This window comes from Callithrix jacchus, chromosome 9, assembly GCF_049354715.1.
Source record: "Callithrix jacchus isolate 240 chromosome 9, calJac240_pri, whole genome shotgun sequence".
Taxonomy (NCBI): Eukaryota; Metazoa; Chordata; class Mammalia; order Primates; family Cebidae; genus Callithrix; species Callithrix jacchus.
The window spans coordinates 16,805,676-16,827,352 of record NC_133510.1 but is presented as its reverse complement, the minus strand read 5'-3'; the positions used below and the strand labels follow the sequence as shown (position 1 = coordinate 16,827,352).

The following is a 21,677-nucleotide window of genomic DNA, read 5'->3' as shown; positions in this document are numbered from 1 at the left end:
TTTTCTTCAGAACTCTCTTCAGCACCTGACACTATTTCATATATTTGCTTATTGTCTGTTTCCCCCATAAAATGAAAGCTCTGTCAATGCTAGCAGCACCAGGCTCCTCGGTGCTATAATCCCAGTTTATAAAACTGTCTCTTGCACTGAGTGAACATTCAATAAATATTTGTTGAATGCATGAGTGAATGAGCAAGTGAATGAATGGATGAATGAAACCCTTAACAAATCACCAAGAGGGGACCAGGCAAAGAAAACAGCAAAGAAGCACAGTGACAGAGCAGCTGAAGTCAATCCTGGAGACCCCGTCTGCCACATGCCAGGCAGCTCCATACCAGAGAGCCGCAGGGCTAATGGTGAAGAAAGGTGTTTCCTCCACTGCCCAAGCATGGCCCTGACTCCACTCAGTGCTGCTCCGAGATGCTCCTCCCTGTGAATGGCCCACCCTGCCTTGCTTTATCTCAGAAGGAGGTTGGGCACTCCAGAGTCCAAGAAAGCTGGGTCATCTATTGGTGAATATTTTATCCATGAGGCCAAAATATAAGCTGGAGCTACCAGAGACCTTACAGATAAAGTTCAGCTCATCAGGGAGAAGACCAGCCAAAGACAGCCAGGGCAAACAGGCACACAGTCCTAAGAAGCCAACCACCAGGAGAGCCCAGGCTTCTTGCTGGCCACAGTCACCAGAAGACAGAAAATAGGAACTGTCTATTTATAGGAACATGCAAGGCCAAGGGCCAACAAGCCTGTTTCTAGAGCAAGTTACAGAATGGGGCCCGGCCTGCTAGTTCCACCACACCTGGGAACTTAGCTTTGAAAGCCCAGCGAGCCGCGGCGGCCACACGGGGCATGCTCAGTCTCCAGGCCCCGCTCAGAAGGCGAGAGGTTTCCTCCGGCTCTGGGCTCGGAGGCGTCTGGGCTTGGCTTTCCCAGGCGTGGGCTGGGCAGAGAGGACCCTAAGCCCAAGCTACACGCACCCCTTGGTCCCCGACTCGACCCCCAGGAGAGCCGCGCTGTTCCGGAACCTGGGAGCCCCCAACTTTGTGCCAAGTTCGGAGCTGCCTTCTGAGGGAGAGACATGAAAATGATGAGCAGGAACGTTTTGCTACAAATGGAGGAAGAGGAGGACGACGATGGGGATATCGTGTTGGAAAACCTTGGACAGACAATTACCTCCGATTTGGGATCACTGGAAACTCAGCAAGATTTTCGAACCCCAGAGTTTGAAGAATTTAATGGAAAATCTGACTCCCTCTTTTTTAATGATGGCCAGCGAAGAATTGACTTTGTTCTAGTGCATGAGGATGAAAGTAGAAAAGAGACCAATAAAAAGGGTACAAATGAAAAACGAAGGAGAAAAAGACAAGCATACGAATCCAACCTTATCTGTCACGGCCTGCAGTTAGAAGCAACAAGATCAGTTTTGGATGACAAGCTTGTATGTGTAAAAGTACATGCACCGTGGGAGGTGTTATGTACATATGTGGCGGTAACACACATCAAATTGCTCCTGAAACCCAATGATCTGAAAAGCCAGTCCTCAGCCTTTGATTGAGGACCAAAGGCTCAACTGGTTTACCAAAGTCCTCAGTGTAGGTGAAAGCATCATCAAGCCAGAGTGAGAGTTTTTCACTGCTCCATTTGAGAAGAACCGGATGAAGGATTTTTACATTGTGGTGAGAGATGCTTTCTTCAGTCCAGCCACCAGAAGCCGCATTGTGTCCTTCATCCTCTCCCGGGTCAAGTATCAAATGATAAACAATGTTAGCAAGTTTGGGATCAACAGATTCGTAAACTCTGGGATCTACAAGGCAGCTTTCCCACTTCATGACTGCAAATTCCGCCGTCACTCAGTGGATCCCAGCTGTCCTAATGAACGGTACCTTCTGTACAGAGAACGGTCTCATCCTCGAAGCATATACAAAAAGCAGCCCTTGGATCTTACCAGGAAATATTATGGAGAGAAGATCGGAATCTACTTTGCTTGGCTGGGCTATTACACTCAGATGCTTCTCCTGGCAGCAGTCGTAGGAGTGGCTTGCTTTCTCTGCGGATATCTTAATCAAGATAACTATACATGGAGCAAAGAAGTTTGTCATCCTGATATTGGTGGCAAGATCATGACGTGTCCTCAGTGTGATAAGCATTGTCCATTCTGGAAACTCAATATGACTTGCGAGTCTTCAAAGAAATTGTGCCTCTTTGACAGTTTGGGAACCCTCATCTTTGCAGTATTTATGGGACTATGGGTTACCTTGTTTTTGAAGTTTTGGAAGTGACGCCAAGCAGAACTTGAGTATGAATGGGACACTGTTGAGTTACAGCAGGAAGAACAAGCCTGGCCAGAATATGAAGCATGATGTACTCACGTAACGATAAGTGAGATTACTCAGGAAGAAGAACGCTTTCCCTTTACTGCCTGGGGAAAATGTCTACGGATAACCCTCTGTGCAAGTGCTGTTCTTTTCTGGATCCTACTGATCATCGCTTCAGTTATTGGGATCATTGTCTGGGGGCTCTCAGTGTTTATTGTCTTTTCTACACAACTTAAGAACCTTAATGGGACAGACCCAATCCAGAAGTACCTGACTCCACAGCCAGCCACGTCCATCACGGCCTCCATCATCAGCTTTATCATGATTCTGAACACCGTATAGGAAAGAGTGGCAATTATGATTACTAACTGTGAACTCCCAAGGACCCAGACTGATTACGAGAACAGCCTCACCATGAAGATGTTCTTATTCCAGTTTGTCAGCTACTACTCTTCATGCTTCTGCATAGCATTCTTTAAGGGCAAATTTGTAGGCTAGCCAGAGGACCCAGTTTATTGGTTGGGAAAATACAGAAATGAAGAGTGTGACCCAGGTGGCCGTCTTCTTGAACTGACAACTCAGCTGACAACAATCATGGGAGGAAAAGCAATCTGGAGTGACACACAAGAAGTATTATTGCCCTGGATGATGAATCTAATTGGACGATTTCACAGAGTTTCTGGATCAGAAAAGATAACCCCACGATGGGAACAGGAATACCATCTCCAACCTATGAGAAAACTGGGATTATTTTATGAATATCTTGAAATGATTATTCAGTTTGGGTTTGTCACCTTATTTGTGGCCTCTTTTCCACTGGCCCCTCTGTTGGCTCTCGTGAACAATATATTGGAAATAAGAGTGGACGCATGGAAACTGACCACCCAGTTTAGACGCCTGGTACCAGAGAAAGCCTAAGACATTGGAGCATGGCAGCCCATCATGCAAGGAATAGCAATTCTGGCTGTGGTGACCAATGTCATGATCATTGCTTTCACATCAGACATGATCCCCCGCCTGGTGTACTACTGGTCCTTCTCTGTCCCTCCCTACGGAAACCACACTTCCTACACCATGGATGGGTAAATCAGCAACACTCTCTCTATCTTCAAAGTTGCAGACTTCAAAAACAAAAGCAAGGGAAGCCCATACTCTGAGCAGGGTAACCATACCACATGCAGGTATCATGATTTCCGATACCCACCTGGACACCCCCAGGAGTATAAACACAACATCTACTATTGGCACGTGATTGCAGCCAAGCTGGCTTTCATCTCATCTACTCTGTGAAATTTTTCATTTCATATGCAATTCCCAATGTATCAAAAGGCATGAAAAGCAAGATCCAAAGAGAAAAATACCTAACCCAAAATCTTCTTAGTGAGAATCACCTCAAAGATATGACAAAAAATATGGGGGTGATAGCTGAGCGGGTGATAGAAGCAGTAGATAACAATTTACGACCAAAATTAGAATGAGAGCTTTATGTTCTGAGAAGCACTTTAAGGAATTTAGCTCTGTCAAAATATATTAGGAATCACTAATGAGAATGTTTAAGTTAAATCACTTTGGCAAATACCATTCTTAACTATTGCCATTTCCATGTGTATTGTTTTTCAGTTTCAACTAGCAGTGCAGGAACTGGAAAATGTAAAACTTAGATCAAGAAGGGCATAAAACGAATCACCTGGAAAACCTAAAATGTTACCTTTTTCTGATAAATCGGAACTATTAAGTATTATGGGCTGGTCACATGGGCAGAGGATGGCTCATGGGGATACCAGACCCCTATTTACACGCTCAACCGGATCATCCAGTTGCAGGCTGTTTTGGAAATACTAATGAAACAGGCAAAGCTCTGTCCCTTTTAGCCCAATAACAACAACAACAAAATAACTCAAAAGAGAAATGTGATTTACCAGAACCGGCTGGCCCTAGATTATTTGCTAGCAGCCAGAGGAGGAGTCTGTGGAAAATTCAATCTAACCAACTGCTGTCTGCACATAGATGACCAGGGGCAAGCAGTAGAGGATATTGTGTGAGACATGACCAAACACGTGCCTGTACAGGTGTGGCACGGATTTAACCCTGAGTCCTTATTTGGAGGTTGGTTTTCATCCTTGGGAGGATTCAAAACCCTCATCATAAGTGTTATAATCATAATAGGTGTTTGCTGCTCCCTTGTCTACTCCCCCTGTTCCTTCAGATGATTAGGGGATTCATCACTGCTGTAGTTAGCCAAAAATAACATCACAAGTATATTATATGAAACATTATCAGTTTCTTCAGAAAATCTGGAAAGTGAGAATGAAGGTGAGACCTCTCACTAATATTATAAAACGGTGAGGGTCTCAAAGAGGGGGATGAGGAGGGAGACCCAGGCATTTGGGAATCCCTCCCCTTTGGTCATCCACTGTGCATCTCAATAAAAGAGAGAGCAGGCCAGCTGGCGCCTCCTGAATCTCCTCCCTGAAAACAACAGGCTAGGCCTTGGGGAAACTCTCCAGAAGGCACTATTTTTACTTAAAATGAGATCAAACCAGAAAACTTTTCACATGTGAGTCCTAAAACTGTAAACTGGAACCCTTTCATATGTGATTCCTGAAACTGTAAACAGAGATCTTTTTAAATGTGAGTCCTAAAACTATGAACCTAAGATTCTTCCACCTGTAATATCTAAAGTTTAAACCTATATATAAAGGCTGAGCCTCCTTTTGTTAGATGAGTTTGGCTGTTAGACACCTATGCCACCTTGCTCCCAGCTGAAATAAATTCCTTCCTCCTGTGTTCAGTGTCTGAGAGATCCTTTCCCATGGCTGCTCCTGTTACAGAAACACTTCTTGTACCATATTATATTGTGTTTGAGAAGGTAAAAATGTATGAGCAGCTTGACAGAAGTAGAACTATTCATGACGCTTTGTGGCATAAGACGTAAAGTTTGTAATGTTCATTTCTGTGCACTTTAATATTATTTTATAATTATGAGCATTTTAATAAATCGTTTTTACAAAAAAAAAAAAAACTCCTTTGATCCAAGATGGCTGATGACTAACAGCTCAGGATTGTAGCTCCCAGTGAAAGTGCAGAGAATGAGAGGATGCCACACTTTCAGATGAATTTTTGTTGTTCGTGGACCAGGAGATTCCCAGTGGAGGAGCCCCACGGGTTGTCAGCGTGACTCTTGTGGCCAGCACAGTGGTTTTGCTGGTGCCTCAGTGCGGCGGTTCTTGGTGCAGAATAAATGGGACTGGTTCCCCTTTTGACCAACGTTTGGAGCTCCAGGAAGGCAGAGTCGCCCATTCAGCTGATTGAAGGACAGACTCAAGAAGGAAGCCAGACCGGAGATTCCTGGTCAGAAAAGCACCATCAATCTTAATGCCGCTGTTTTAGCCCGGTGCAGTGGGTTGCTCAGATTCCAGTGCTGGGAATCAATAAACTGGACGTCCACTCAGAAACCTAATTAGAGAGGCGGTAATTACAAAGACGACAGATGGATAAATTTATAACAAAGGGAAGAAACCATCCTAAAAAGGCTGAGAATACCCAAAATCAGAACGCCTCTCCCTCTACAGGGGATTACAGTTCCTCATCAGCAACGGAACAAGGCCTGATGGAGAAAGACTGTGTTCCATTAACAGAAGTAGGCTTCAGAAGGTGGATGATAAGAAACTTCTGGGAGTTAAAAGAACTTGTTCTAACCCAATGTAAAGAAACTAAGAACTTTGAAAAAAGGTTTGACGAAATGCTAACAAGAATAGACAATATAGAGAGGAATATAAGTGAATTAACGGAGTTGAAAAACACAACACGAGAACTTCGTGAAGTATGCACAAGTTTTAACAGCCGAATTGATCAAGCAGAAGAAAGGATATCAGAGGTCGAAGACCAACTTAATGAAATAAAACAAGAAGACAAACTAGAGTAAAAAGGATAAAAAGGAATGAGCAAAGTCTCCAAGAAATATGGGACTATGTGAAAAGACCTAATTTATGTTTGATAGGTGTACCTGAATATGACGAAGAGAATGAATCCAAGCTGGAAAATACTCTTCAGGATATTATTCAGGAAAACTTTCCCAACCCAGCAAAGCAGGACAATATTCAACCCCAGGTAATACAGAGAACACCACAAAGATATTCCTCAAGAAGAGCAACCCCAAGGCACATAATCATTAGATTCACCAGGGTTGAAACGAGAAAATACTAAGGGCAGCCAGAGAGAAAGGTCAGGTTACCCATAAAGGGAAGCCTATCAGACTTACAGCAGATCTCTCAGCAGAAACCCTACAAGCCAGAAGAGAGTGGGGGCCAATATTCAACATCCTTAAAGAAAAGAACTTTCAACCCAGAATTTCATATCCAGCCAAACTAAGCTTCACAAGTGAAGGAAAAATAAAATCTTTTATGAACAAGCAAGTACTCAGAGATTTCATTACCACCAGGTCTGCTTTACAAGAACTTCTGAAAGAAGCATTACACATAGAAAGAAACAACCAGTATTAGCCTTTCCAAAAATATACCAAAAAGTAAAGAGCATAAACATAATGAAGAATTTACATCAACTAATGGGCAAAACAGCCAGCTAGCATCAAATGGCAGTAATGCTAAATTTAAATCGACTAAATCCCCCAATCAAAAGATACAGCCAAAACCCATCAGTGTGCTGCATCCAGACCCATCTCACACACAAGGATACACAAAGACTCAAAACAAAGGGATGGAGAAAGATTTACCAACCAAATGGAGAGCAAAAATAAACAAATAAATAAAAAGCAGGAGTTGCAATTCTCACCTCCGATAAAATAGATTTTAAAGCAACAAAGATATAGTGGTAAAAGGATCAATGCAACAAGAAGAGCTAACGATCCTAAATATATACGCACCCAATACAGGAACACCCAGATACATAAGACCTATAAAGAAACTTAGACTCCCACACAGTAATAGTGGGAGACTTCAACATCAATATTACATAGATCAATGAGACAGAAAATTATTAAGGATATCCAGGACTTGAACTCAGATCCGGAACAAGTAAACTTAATAAACATTTATAGAACTCAAAACAAAACAAAACAAAAAACACCACCTCAGGCTCAGAGTGCAGAGACCGTGAATTCCCCTGCAGGAAAGCGATGTGCTTCTACTCATAGGGCAGGTGGGTGGGTTCTGTGCAGTACGGTGGCTGTCAAGACAGTATGTCTACGACCACCTGGACAACAGATTGTCGGCCCCACCCCCAGAGGTTCTGATTCAGCAGGTCTGGGATAGGAAGACAATTTGCATTTCTAACAAGTTCCCAGGTGACACTGATGCTGTTGGCCCAGGGACCACACCAGTGAGCAGGTGGAGGGTGGACCTAACTTTGCAAACCAGGTCTGCTTTTTTGAACTCATCTAAAACATGTGAGGAGTTAGAAATCCCCCTTTTTTTTTTTTTTAATGAAGACGGGGTTTCACCATGTTGGTCAGGCTGGTCTTGAACTCCCGACCTCAGGTGATCCACCTGCCTTGGCCTCCAAAGTGCTTGGATTAAATCCTAATGAGCAAACAACAGCCACCATGTGTTGACCAGACACTCTGGAATAGGACTGCTTGTGGTTGAAACCTTGTTATCCCGAGAAATTTACTGAACCCATCTGTATCTTAGTTTCCCAACTGTAAATGGGAGATATTCGTATCTCCTTAGAGGATTTTTAAAAGGATTTAGACGAGAGAATTCATAGAGAAAGCTTTGAAAGGTGCTGGGTACATAGCAAGTGCTTGATGAATGGCATCCATAATTTCTGTTTGTCAACACATCTTAGAGGAAGCAAAGTGGCAGTAGCCAGGATTGGTAAGAGAGGAGCTCCAGGATGACCCCTAGGTGTAGGAGGCAAGAGGAGAGAAGTTACTGGAACCCAGAGGCCGGGAGGGAGAGTGGGGGTCGCTACATGAAAGTTTCAGGTCAGGGAAAGAGCAGGCCAACAGTGACAGCCCCCCATAGGGAGGGGCTGAGAGAATCAATGCTCCTCCCTTGCCCTCTTTCCACGGGTGCTCCTGTTGCAGCTGCCCACAGGCAGAAGCCAGCCAGAAGGGTCAGCTTTGCCAGGAGAGCTCTCCAGAGCAGGGTGCAGAAGACGGGCACAGAGTGAACTGGAAGGGCAAATGTGGGATGCTGGCACGCTCAGAAAAAAGGCTCTGTATGTTATTTATTCATACTTCACCTGGAGGCAGGGTGACCCTGACCTGCTTACATTGGAGATCTTCAGTGGAAGAGTGGACAGATTTGGAGAGGCTCTGCAGGCCTGGATGAGCGAATCCTCTCTAAATCACAACTTGCAGCCCAAATGCCAGCCACATCCCAACAGCAATCTGGTGCTGGCATCCCTCGCAAGGTGGGCCAGAGAGTCCTAGTGCCAGCCCAGCCAGGGCACTGACACAGAGCCAACTGGGCACCAACCTCAGAGGAACCAGAACTGCTCAGTGTTCTGTAGTGAACAAAAGAGTACTTTAGGGGTAACAGACAAAGAAAAACCAAGATGAATTCAGCAGAGGCCAGACAGCACAGCAACCTGACACATGGAACAGTCAGGGCTCGCAGCCCGACTCTGGCCCTGCGGCCAACTCTTTGACCCTGACAAAGTCCCCTCCTTGGAGCTTCCCTCTCCAAACGACAGTCACAATCACTCCTGCCCCTGCCACCTGCCTCTGCCCAGATCTGCCTGATCCTTCAGTATCTGGGGACTCAAGATGTGCTAAGTCACCTTAGGCTCCTTGAAGGAAATCACTAGAGCAGTTCCATTTACTTATTTCCTTCCAAAGGGAGTGCTGCATGGGAGACACAGAGCACCTGAGGCCCTCCAACCCTTTGATCCCTGGTGTTACAGTTCTCTCAGGGACAGAAATAGTCTCAAAAAGGACCTGTCTGAGCAAGCTACAGAGCCTGGACAACAGCCCCCGTCTCCTGAATCCCACAGACCTCTTTCTAAAGTGGGTTCATTTACAAGCAACTCCACGGAGGGCACAGGAGATGAAGGATGGTGATCCCTGATGGTAACTCACAGAGACAACCAGCTTCTGAACAACCACTGTGCTTTACTCCCCCGAGCGGGCAATCTCTACCCATAGTTCTTTTACTTATTCATTCATTCATTCATTCAACCAACATCCACTAAGTCGTCCTGTCACCCAGGCATTGTGCTGCAATGCAGAGGAGAGACAGGCATGGGGCAAGAGCTGAGAAGAGGAGTTAATGAGTGCTGATCTAGGGCAGTGTGGATGGAGAGAAGGAGATGGACATAACAGTGTTAAGAAAGTAGAATTATCAAGCTTTTGTCATAAATCATCTGAGATTGGGGCAGGGGAGGTGAGAATAAGGGAGGCCTCTGGTCTGATTCCTGACTTCTGGCTAGGGCAAAGGGGAGAATGGCTGTGCCCTTTATGAGACAGGCAGACAAGGAGAGAAGCAGATGAGTAAATTGGGAGGAAAGGCGAGGAACGTAAGTGCCCGTAAAACACAGAGGAAGAGAAATCCAGCCAGAAATGCAGATCTGGATGTCCCGAGATGTGGAAAAGGATGAGATCACCCAGGGACAGATGTTGCTAGAGGCAACATCCCTGGTCGAGAAAGAAGAATCCACATGAAAGCTTGAGAGAGAGCAGTCAGGGAGGTGGGAGAGGCAGGAGAAAGCAGGGCTTAGGAGCCCAAAGAGCAGTGGCTATCAAGTCAAGGCAACAAGCAACAGTGTCTAGTGCCACCGGCTGATTGGCCAGGTGAGATTAGACCAAGGAGTGACCACTGCAGTGAGTCACAAGGGGGTCTCCAAGGCCACCGGCAAGAGCCACATCAAAGGAGAGTAGCTGCAGGGATGGCCATGGAATCACTTCCCACTGCCGGCCCCCCACAACTCCCAAGGCCCCCGTCTGAAGCTCAGCTGCTGGCGCCAGCCACGGTACGCAAAGGAACACAGCATCCTGGCTCAGGCCTGTGTCCTGGGAGATAAGCCAGGCCCCAGCACTTTTGAAATAATGGTCCAGCACTACACACTAAGGAAGCCAGAGAAGGATGGCTTTAATGGATTTGGAATTCGAGCCTTCGCTTTTCTTTTCCTTTAGCCCTTTTCATTTTCAAGGCTAGATCCTTGACACCTGTGTGAGGTTATGCATCAACCGCCCAGTCAGGCAGGCACAACAGAACAGCTGCCTGAGACTGGATTCTTTCCAACACCCAGGCCCACACAGCCCAGAGCTGAGAGGCTGGACTGCCACTTGGGTAGTGAGCCCTTCATAGTGTCTCCTGCTTAGAAAAGAAAGAGCTATTGCTCTTAGATGCACAGAAGCCCAAGCCTGGGAAGGGAAGAGAGAAAGGAGAAGACTGAGCCAGGAGGAGGGAAACAGAAATGAAGACAGAGGTTCCTGGAGCAAGGTTCCTTCTTCCCCAGACAAATAATTACCAGCAGGCCACCTACAGTGAGTCACGTCCTTTATCCAAGTCCCAGTCCCAGAAAGTTCAGCTTTGGCCAAGTCCTTTGTCCAAGTCACAGCCCCTTACATCCTTTGCCAAAGTCTCAGACCCAGAAGAGTTCTGCTACCCTCCAAGCCATAGCCCAGATTGACAGCACCTTCCTGGGCTCCCCAAACTGCCACTTTCTAAGCTATTTGCTGCCAAGGGGAAAACATCTCTCCATTTCAACAGCATGAATTCAGTGCCCGTGGACGTGTCTGGAAGGGACAGCCATGTGGAGCTGGCATCCAGCTCCATCAACAGCATGATAAAGGGAGACAGGCATGGAGCAGCACTGGAGGCCCCTGAGACAGCAAGGCTTTAGCAACACAGTGGTAAGATCTGCACACAGCCCCCTGCCTCTTAAAGTCCTCATTGGAACCCATTGTCTCCATTCATCTGAGGGGCGAGCCTGCAGACTGAGATAGATTGGGATCCTTGCGTCCACTTCTCATATGTGTAACTCTCTGCAGCAGAGTCAGGATCACGGGTTCAGGCTCTTGGTTCTCAACTTTCTCAGTGTTAGCTGGTATCAGCCGAGGGCCCAAGGAACTGGAGGGAATGTATAAGGAAAGCTAAGGCAGCTGCTCAACTTTCTCAGTGTTAGCTGGTATCAGCCGAGGGCACAAGGAATTGGAAGAAACGTATAAGGAAAGCTAAGGCAGCTGCTCAACTTTCTCAGTGTTAGCTGGTATCAGCCGAGGGCACAAGGAACTGGAGGGAATGTATAAGGAAAGCTAAGGCAGCTGCTCCTTCGGGCTCAGGATAGGTCCCTGCTGCCTTGACTGGATTACATGAAGTGCACTCCCAAGTTGGGGGTGGACCTGAAGAGGTCTTAAAATGCTGATCTCAGTTGCTGAAGCGAAGCTGTAGAAAGCAGGGTGGGGTACAGGCCTGCAGCACTTGGGTCAAGAAAAGCCACCAGCGTTGGCCTCGTGGCAAGGCCCCAGGCCCTACAGTACTGGTGGTCCAAGCCATTGGTTTGGTTTTCTTTACATATTGGAGTAGGGAACAATTTATTTTTATCTATTTAAAAAATACAGTTTAATTTTTTCATTGACAAATCATAACTGTACCTATTCATAGGCTATGGAGGAACATTTCAACACACAGATGTGTAGTGATCAGGCCAGGGTAATTAGCATGTCCAGCGTCTCAAACACTTGTCACTGTTTGCGTTGGGAACATTTGGTATCTTCCTGAGCCCGGGTGAGGAGTGGGTCACGATCCTAAGAGTAACGGAAAAGCCACTGCTGGGGTTTAAGGGAGGGAGAGGCATAATCAGGTTTCTGTTCTAGAATGCACACTCCACTGCTGTGAGAAGATACCAGAGCAAGGAAAGGGAGGGTGTGCGGAGAACATCTAGAAGGTCACCGCAGAGATCCAGGCAAGAGGTGAAGAGACACGAACCAGGAAGACCACAGCGGGCCTGGAATGGGGAGGACAGATTTGGGACAAAGAGGAGAAAGATGTAAGATGTAGAATTGCCAGGTCTTATTGTGGAGAAAGCAGAGAGCAGAGTCCAGGCTTGTGATGTCGGTGACTTATTACTAAGCAAAGTGAAAACGGCGGGAGCTGGGAAGAGGACAGGACTCTGGAGGCAACCCCAGTGAACCTGAGGTGTCCGTGAGACATCCCAGTGACGGTGTCCTGCAGGCAGTCGGATGTGCAAGGCCAATCTCAGGAAGTCGGGTCGGATATGTGGGCTGCAGTCCGGAGTCTGACAAGACAGACTGGTCATGGCATGAGGGAGCCGACAGGGTCACCTGGAGACAGCATGCAGAAACAGTGACCAGAACCCTGCCCTGAACAAGCCCGCAGCACCACAAGCCACAGAATCAACGAAGCACATCAGCTGCAAAGTCAGGGCTGCATAACGTCTCTGACCCTAAACCTCGGATCCGCCATCACAAGACTCTCCCTCCACTGTTCCCACACCCCGCCTCACCTGAACGTGTTTCTCACAGCAAACACGCTCTCCCACGTTAAGATGTCAGACCCCGCGTCTAGCTCAGAAGCTCCAGGCCAGTAATTAAATGTGTACCTCATGTCTCACATATTACGAACTACAAATCACAAATGATACGTATTGTTTTTGTATGAGAGTGTTCTCTCGCGTGACGGACCTACTGACTCGGATGCATGCACACATCCCACATAGAAATAGCCTGACACAAGGCAGTCTCTCTGGAATAGGTCATTTATATCGACTTTTAGCAAACATCAGAACTGACTCATTCCCATTTTGAATGATACATTTTCTCCTAAAAGTGAAACAAAAACTGGGCAGAAAAAAAATCTTAAAGTTATAACAGTAGAAAAAAAAAAAAAGAAAACATCTGTCAAGCTTTATATCGCATCCCATCATCAAATTTAATTCTCATGGCCATCCTATAAAATGGGTTTTATGATCCCACAGGGGTGAAAGCGAGCTCCAAACTCAGGTGACCGCTAAACTCTCCCTTACACCACACAGCTTTGATTTGGGGAAAAGGGGAAGAATACAAAAATCAGCAGGGTGTGGTGGCACACAACTCTAATCCCAGCTACTCGGGAGGCTGAGGCAGGAGAATCAAATCAACCCAGGAGGTGGAGGCTGCAGTGAGCAGAGACGGCGCCACTGCACGCCAGCCTGGGTGACAGAGCAAGCAACATCTCAAAAACAAAATAAAATAAAATAGGGAGAAGAAAAAGAATTCTAACATAAGGAAGTTGGCATAGCATGCACTGTATACAGGCTTATTTTCTTTACTCATTCAATAAGAGTAGTCATCAATTTTCTACTATGTACCTGTAGGCAAAAACTGAACTAATAATGCATGTCATAGAGAACATGCCTTAATTAGCGTCCCATATACACTTCGGATGGGCTATAATCATTTGTGGAATTCTTTGACTGAGCCTCCCCAGAGAACTGCTGTCATAACTGCTTGTCAGGGAGAGATGAAGTCGTTGAATTTAATGTGTCTGTGGGAATTGCAGTCTTTGATTTTCCGGGAAACCCAGGCTTGAAAGGCCACCACTTTACTTTAGCTAACAAGAGATGATCTTTCACAATGCAGTGACAAATGGGGCCCTAATAGAGGAATTTGCCAACAGCCCTTCCCTTTATAGTGGCATTAGCCCAATTTGGCCTTAGCTGTGCCACGCACACAGCTTATATTCTCTCTGCGGGATTTAGGGCCAAGAAGACAGGGAATTTAACTCTGTAATTAAATCTCTAATCTGCAATCTCCGCCTAGCCATCTCTCTCTCCTATCTCCTCTCCATGCCTCAGTTTCTCTCAGTAGGAGCACAGGGGAAAGTCACCAGTCAATCCAGTAATCAGCCGGTAGGAATGAGCAAGGCTCGAGTAGGGCACTGAGAAGCCTGAGAGCATGTCTGCCCCTAGGGAGCCTCCTGTAAAGGGACCGCTTCTCTCCCATGCCCCGATTCCCTCACACCTGTAGGAACTCCACGAGGCTTCATTTTCATTTTATAGGTGTTGACAAACACCTGGGTTCTACTCCCAAAGCTGAGAGTGAGCCTGGAGTGGGTCACACAGGCTCCCTGTTCCTCCTATAACTGGGGCCCTTCACATGGCCCAGTGGACCCGTGGGCAGGGAAGCTAAAGAGCCCTGTCTTCAGCTGTTTTCTTGGCTCTACCTGGCTGACCTGAGAATGAATTCCTCGAATCAAAGGAGCCTTCTCTCGACTGCTCTGCTCCCGCCTCTTCCAGTGCCTCCCAATTCCACAATGTCACCAAAAAGGCCCTGTACTTATCTGTTCTCCTTTCATATACTGTTGGTTAAGCCCAGATTACCAATAAAGCTAATCTTTCTTGAGCATTTGCCATGTGCCAGCTTTATATGAAATAACTCACTTAGTCCCTATGATAGCCTTACGGGACAATGCACCTTTACCCATATCGTAGAGGATGAATCACACACATAGATAAGTGCAGTAAGTAGTGCAAGCGAGGAAGCAGCAGGGTTGAGCTTGACCCCGGCTAGCAGCCCCATGCTAGCCCCAGAGCCTGCACACTTAACCCCAGCACAAAGCTGCTGCAGGCTGAGACGTCAGTGGCCTATACAATTACTCATTGTCCTCCCTGCCCTCCATAATAGCCCTTCAGATAAGCTACTTATCGGCTCCCAAGCCTACCACTAAAATAATTCCTCTGACAACTCCAAAGCAAAACCGGTGGGAGGATGAGGGGATCTAACCCAGGGAGCCTGTTAAGGGCCACAAGCCCCAATCAGTTATAAGCCCATTTCCACATGTGGAAGTGTATCTTCCAAATCTCCAGGTGCATAGGAGCTGGTGTGGAGCAAAGGTTAAGACAAGTTTAAGGTTGGGAGTGTGGACAAATGAGACGCAGGAGGCCATGTCCATAGCAGAGAGCATTCCAGCTCTACTTACAGGCTCCATAATGTTGATCAGGATAACTAAACAGCAAATTCCAGTTTCCTGAACTGCAAACAGAATTAATAAAGTTGCTTAGTAATGTTGTTGAGTAAATTAAATAAGGCAATGTTTACCAAGTGTCCGACACAGCACCCAACACATAATATGTATGTTAAAATGGTAACTCTTGCTATGACGATTGCTACTTCCCAAGGAAAAAGCCATGATAAAGACCGCGGGAAGCCAGTGGGTGCAGTGTCCAACTGAGAAGCAGGAAAGAGATGAGGGAGAGAGACCACGCTCACAGACATCGCAACTATTCTGAGGCCATTCATCAGCCATTTGCTCTACGATGGGCACAGTGCTGGGAAACGTCATGGGTTGAATTGTGTCATCTAAAAAGATGTGTTCAAGTCCTAACCCCCAGTACCTGTGACTGTGAGCTCATTTGGAAATGGGGTCTTTGCAGAGGTTTTCAGGTTAAGATGAAGCCATATTGGATTAGAGTGGCCCCTAATCCAACAAGACTGTCGTCCTTATAAGAAGAAGGGAAGAAGTGTAGACACGCATAGGAAAGAATGTCCCGTGAAGATGAAGGCAGAGACCAGATGATGTGTCTACAGGCAAGGAATGCTGACTATCTCTGGTCACCACCAGAAGCCAGAAGAACGGCAAGGAACAGATTCTCCGTGAGCACTTCCAGAAGGCACCAACCCTGCTGGCATCTGAATTTCAGACTTCTGGCTTCCAGAACTGTGGAAGAAGACATTTCTGTTGTTTTAAAACCACGCAGTTTGTGGTACTTCGTTACAGCAACCCTACGAGGGTAGCACAGGTGATGAAACTGTGAAGACAAAGGTTAAGGAAGTTTCTGTCCCGGAGCCTTTAGTATTCATTTTACCCCAGCAAAGTAGCTGGATGAGAGCCCAGATCTAATATTGATGGCATAGGGTCAAGCTTCCAAAGAGCTGTACTTTGCTAAACAAGAGCCTTTTTCCTGGTACTCCAGCTAGGACCCCAGGCCTGGGGATAGTTTAGATGCACAGGGAGAGTGGGGTGATGGCCGTCCCTGCCACAGTCATGCCAGGGCCCTGTCACCCACACAGCATAGGATTGGGGACTGTGAAAGTGAGAATGACAAGACGATGGTGGAAGCAGGACAAGAAGTCCTGGAAAGAGGAAAGTAAGGCTGGTGTCTCTTCCCAGGTTTCTTCCAAATTCACCAATCTGCATTCCTCCTTTTTAATTTCTCTACCCTTTCTCTTCGTATTTTAGGTTCTACTCTGGTTCTTCTCATGCCTTCACAGCCTAGTGGACTGGAAAAAGCATTTCAGTGACTAGAAAACCAGACTTTGAGCCCCAGCCCCATCACTTACTAGCTTGGGCAAATAACAGTAACTCTCTATGCTTCAGTTTATTAATCCATGCAATGGGGATGCTATGTAACTCACAGCATCACACTTGATGCAATGTATTAAGCAAGCATTTTAAGTTCTACAAGGAGGAGGGAGCCCTCAGTATGCACAATTCCTAGACCTTATGCAGAGAAACACTGGTCTTAGACAATACAGATCAGGATATACCAGAAAGTTGGCAAAAAGAATAAAAATAATAGATGATATGCTACGTTTAAAGAAGGTATGAAGAGTACAGACCCAGGAGTCCACGGGGTCTCAACCCCAACACGGAAGAGCTCTGTGATACTAGACAAGTAGTTCCTATCTCCTGATTTAAATGATTTGAGTTTCCACCCAGATTTAACAGGCTGTGACTTTATGAAAATAGGCACCTCAAGCTGTTCGCCCATTTAAAATTACACTTTAAAAAGAGATCTTTACTTAGGGGTCACTCATTACAAACACGGGGAAGACTGTGATGCTTGAGGGAATTCTCATAAGCGAAGTAAGAAAAGACGTTTGATGTGTGAAACATCCGGTGGCTATTTTGGCTGGACAATACTGGAGCGACAAATCTCAAACACTCCTCTCCTAGCAATTCCTATTAGAAGTCTAATACCAGAATATCAGAAAAAGGGATTGGAATCAATGGGAACAAAAACCAGTAAAAAGGGTGAGACAACCCCAAATGGAAAGGCAACCAGTCAGTTTTCATCTCTTTTTAGAATAACATAGACAAAGGTGACTCAAATTGCAATCACAGAGGCTGAGTTCAGACTTCAAGGAGAACTTCCAACTACTGAGACACTCGAGGAGTTTGGGGAAATTCCCTTCTCTGAAACTCCCTTCTGTGAAGCTTTTTAACAGGAGACTAAGTGGCCAACTATGTATCCTGGGTTAGGTGGTTCTCAGAGACAGAGGCACAGACAGGATGACTTTTCAGAGGTCCCTTCTTGCCTGTGCTCACTCTATCTTGTGACTAAGCCAGTTCACAACAGCACCACCTGCTTGCTTCTCACACACAGAGGCTGCTTTCAATTACCTTGGCTGTTCACATATTTTCATGCTGCCCATTTTTCCCCTGCTGGCAGAGTAGACTCCAAGGTGTAAGGACTGTTTTTTACAGATTTTTGCATGTTCCACACTGGTATGTGATAATCACTTCACGTTGCAGTTAGCAAAGAGGAGGAAATGAAACCCACTCCTGAATTGGAGACAGGAGTGTTGTGTTTCACCTTCTTTGACAGCCAAAAGCCAATTTAGGGCTCTCTGAAAAGCCAAATTTGCCAGGCAAAAAAAATTTAAAAAGTGGGTATCTTCTTAATTCTCCTGAGCTCACTTAAGGACTGAAATCAGTGTTTGCAGAGGGAGGAAAAGGTGACATGGACTATGGTTTTATGGATCATTTCAGCTACAGAAATGAGAAAGCGGGAGAATACAGTCAGTTTGTACTTTTTTTGGCAAGACTCCTAAAAGCTAGCAGGATAATAATCATAAATGCTTATTGAGAGCTCACCATGCATAAGGCAATGTTCTAATCCCTTTGCGTGAATTAACCCATTTCAGCATCACAACAATCTTAAAAGGCCCAAAGATGTTAAGCAATTTGTTCAATGCAACAACACCTCTCCTAGGTCCAGAGCTGGATTGCAAACCAGGAAGTCTGGCTCCAGAGCCTGCATGGTTAGTCAGTGTACACACTCTGCAGAATCAGACATAGATGCAGACCATCCTCAGAGAAGTGGGCCTGGTTCCTCGTCTTCCTCAATTCCCTGACCCCTATAATAATGGGACTACATTCTTCAGCTGAAAGTAACTTCCTCAAGAGAAAGATCTATTAGCCAAAACCACCAAGATACACCATGCCAGAAGTCAGCTCAGTTATCCCCAGAACTCACTGCAACCCCTAATCTCACTGTCACATTGTAGGATTTTTTCCAGCCCGTAATTCCCTCTCCCTGGGCCAGCAAGTCAACAGAACATTCAAAAAGACAGTCTCCAAAGTGACTCTACTCAAACTGTTTTCCAACTCCTGGGGGCCTTCCTTTGAGGTGAAAAAACGCTAATCAGGGAGTTATCACCATAAATAATGGATCACTCATTAGACTTTCACCAAGAATCAGTAAAGCAAGCAGCTTCTGAGCTTCTTGCTCAGAAGGGTTCATTATGCCCTCCATGGTTCATAATTGGGCATTGTAATTAATCCATTTACCTGCTATTCAAATCAGCACTCCATAATAAGAGTCCATAATTACTGAACATTGAATAGGTACATGAATAACCAAAATGTACCTGATTTGACTGGCTTCAGCACCTTGATTCCCAGAATATTTACCCCTTTTGCGTTTTAAAGGTCCACAGCAACATACGTACAGCAGATGGGTGGGTAGAAGGTAGGAAGCCCAATTTCCAGAAAGCCATGAGTGACTAAAGCCCAGAAGACTCAAGAGCTTGTTCACAATCACCATAAATAATTCAGTCAACATTTATTAACATTTATTACTTATTGTGTGTCGGGCCCAGTGCTAAGAACAGGGTATTCCCCCCAAAAAAGTGCATTATCTAATAGACATATAAATAGACACACAAAAAGCCAATTATCTTGCAATAGGAAAAGTGAGAGACAGGCGTTAGGAACACATAAGAAAGAGTGATCACCCTCCCTAGGGAGAGAGGATAAATGGCAGATATGGGAAGGCTGCCCAGAGGAGGTAACATTTGAGTTAAGTCTTGCGGGTTGAAAAAGATTGTTCTCCAGAGAGAAGAAGGGGGAAAGAATGGTGCAGGCAGAGGGAAGAGTAAACACAAAAGCATTCAGGTACGCAGTGGGAGGTACTTTTCCGAGAATTGCATGAGACAGGTATCAATGGGCTTTGCACACCATGCTAAGGAAAGTGACCTTTATCCAGTGTCCTGTAGACAATAGGACAACATCCTAAGTTTTTAAAAAGAAGCCTGATCATGAGCAGATTTGTGCTTCCAAAAGCTGATCCAGTATAGTAGTGATGATGAAGCTGGATTAGAGAAGAGGACCAACAGTTCAGAGGCAAGTGCCTTAGTGAGGGTAGAGGTGAGATGACCTGTCTTGGGCACTGACAATGGGTGGAAAAGGAAAGTGGGACTGGAGGCTTTGCAAATATTCCAGAAGGCCAGAAGAGGAGGTTTCTGATGACACCTAGGGAACAGGGGGAAAGGAGAACAGGCCAGCAGGAGAATGGTGTTTCCCTTAGCTGAGGAACAGAGGCATGGCTGAGCGATGAGGAGAAAGTGTATAAGGAACTAGCACTACTGCATGGAACTGGGTGCATGTTCTCTTGTTAACAGAGGAGGGAACTGGGGTCAGAGTGGTTGAAGAGTGCAGCCAGGGTCACCCATTGCCAACAGTGCCCACTGAGCCTGTGCTGTTGATGCTGTTATGCCCTAGCTGGGTATTTCACTTTGTGGAGAGAGGCTTTGATCACAATGTAGGTAGTTTTATTCTTCATTTGTTCCCTTCCTGCCCAATGGTTGGAGTATCTCTCAGTATCTTTACCTTGTGAAAGAATACCTCCTCCCATCTTTGCCTACCGCCATCACTGCATCTCTCCCTTCCAAAGTATTTCTCTCCGCCCACTCCTCATCTACTCCCATTCACACATGGCATCTTGTTAGAAATAGCAAGGGTAGGGCAAACAGCAATGAATCAGAAGTGGGGGCAGTCTGTGTTTCAGGGCTGACTTAACCCACCAGATGACTTTCAGCAATTGCTTGGCCTCAGCCTCAGTGTCCTCAACTATAAAATAGGGATAAGAAATGAATACTAATCTTGGCTTATCTCACAGGACTGCTGTGAGGATGGAATGAGATAAACAACACAAAGCAGGAAAAGATGGCTACAGGATTCCCCATCAGAGTTGTCCATAAGACTGTGAGTCCCTTGAGAGCAGGGACCAGGTGGTCCTCATGTTTGGAACTGGGGTCCCTGGCTTTCCTGGTACAGAGCCGGTGCTCCCCAAAGATGTGTTGAATTCAGAACTAGGACCACTACCAGGCTCCCCACCACCCACCGACACACATGGAGGCGTGTGCTCCTGCAGCTCTCATCCACCACAAATGCAGGCAAGCCCACAACACCCTACTTTTGGAAGTGCTGCTCTAGTCCTGGCTTATTCCAAAAACAGCCAGTTCCTGGAGGGAAACCAAATGATTGTCACGCTGCCTGGATGCCTCCGCTAGGCACGTTCGACCAAGTCTGGGTTCTACCGCTTCTCCAAGGAAGATGCTAAGAACCGAACCGCCACCCTGGCTCACACCCCACCAAGGAGCCCCAGCTGGGTGGTCTGCCCCTCGCCGCACTGCCTTGGTGCCCAGTACGCGCCGTGGCTTTTTGTTTGTTTGTTTTGTTGTTGTTTGCAGGAGCCCGGCCGCCCCTACTGCTGTTTTCATTGATGCCTTAAGCAGAGCTGGCATGTGAACTGCTGAGAAGGGGGAGCGCGGAGCGGCGGGGGAAGCAAGTAAAAATAGCCTGGCGCGCGGCGCTCTGCCTGCTCCGGACGCCTTTAACCCTCGCAGAGGTTGGGAGAGCGCAGCGGCCGCCGCTGCACACTGCGGAACCTGGCAGGGGTCTGCATGCAGACCCCGCGCAGCAGCAAAGGAGCCCGCAAAAACTTTTTTTTTTTTTTTAGAAAAATAAGCTGAGGGTGGGGCGAGGTGGAAATGCAGGGAGGAAGCGCTTCTCGCTTGCAGGGCTCCAGCCACCTGGCAGAGACCGCTACGTGCCCGCTCGCTCCACACTTTACAGAAGCGCGGCCTTGAAGCGCTGGGTTATTTTTAGAAACCCCTTCCGCCGGTGGGCGATCAGAGGGCGGATTGGGTGAGGGGACTGGTAAGACTGGCTTTCTGCTGGGAGGCTAGCCGCCTGGCACTACACATCATTCCGAATGTCTGCTCTCAGGTGGGGGCTGGCGAAGAGGCAGTGGTGAGGGGACTGCAGGCATGCAGGCTTTGCCCTAACTCAAGGAGACAGCATTCGCTTCTGAATGCCCCACTGCTTTTAAGTCCTGGAGCGTGTTTGTTTCGAAATCGACAATTGCCAGATGCACGCTGCTTCTAGTCTC

The 21,677-nt window shown here is 46.5% G+C and overlaps 1 protein-coding gene and 1 pseudogene across 2 annotated transcripts in view; one reads left to right on the top strand and one right to left on the bottom strand.

Annotated features, from left to right (window-relative positions):
• PRMT8 (protein arginine methyltransferase 8) overlaps positions 1 to 21,677 on the bottom strand; it is a 100,582-nt gene that overhangs the window by 77,085 nt on the left and 1,820 nt on the right. The window lies entirely within an intron of this gene.
• LOC103795140 (anoctamin-6 pseudogene) lies at positions 1,004 to 3,881 on the top strand (annotated as a pseudogene).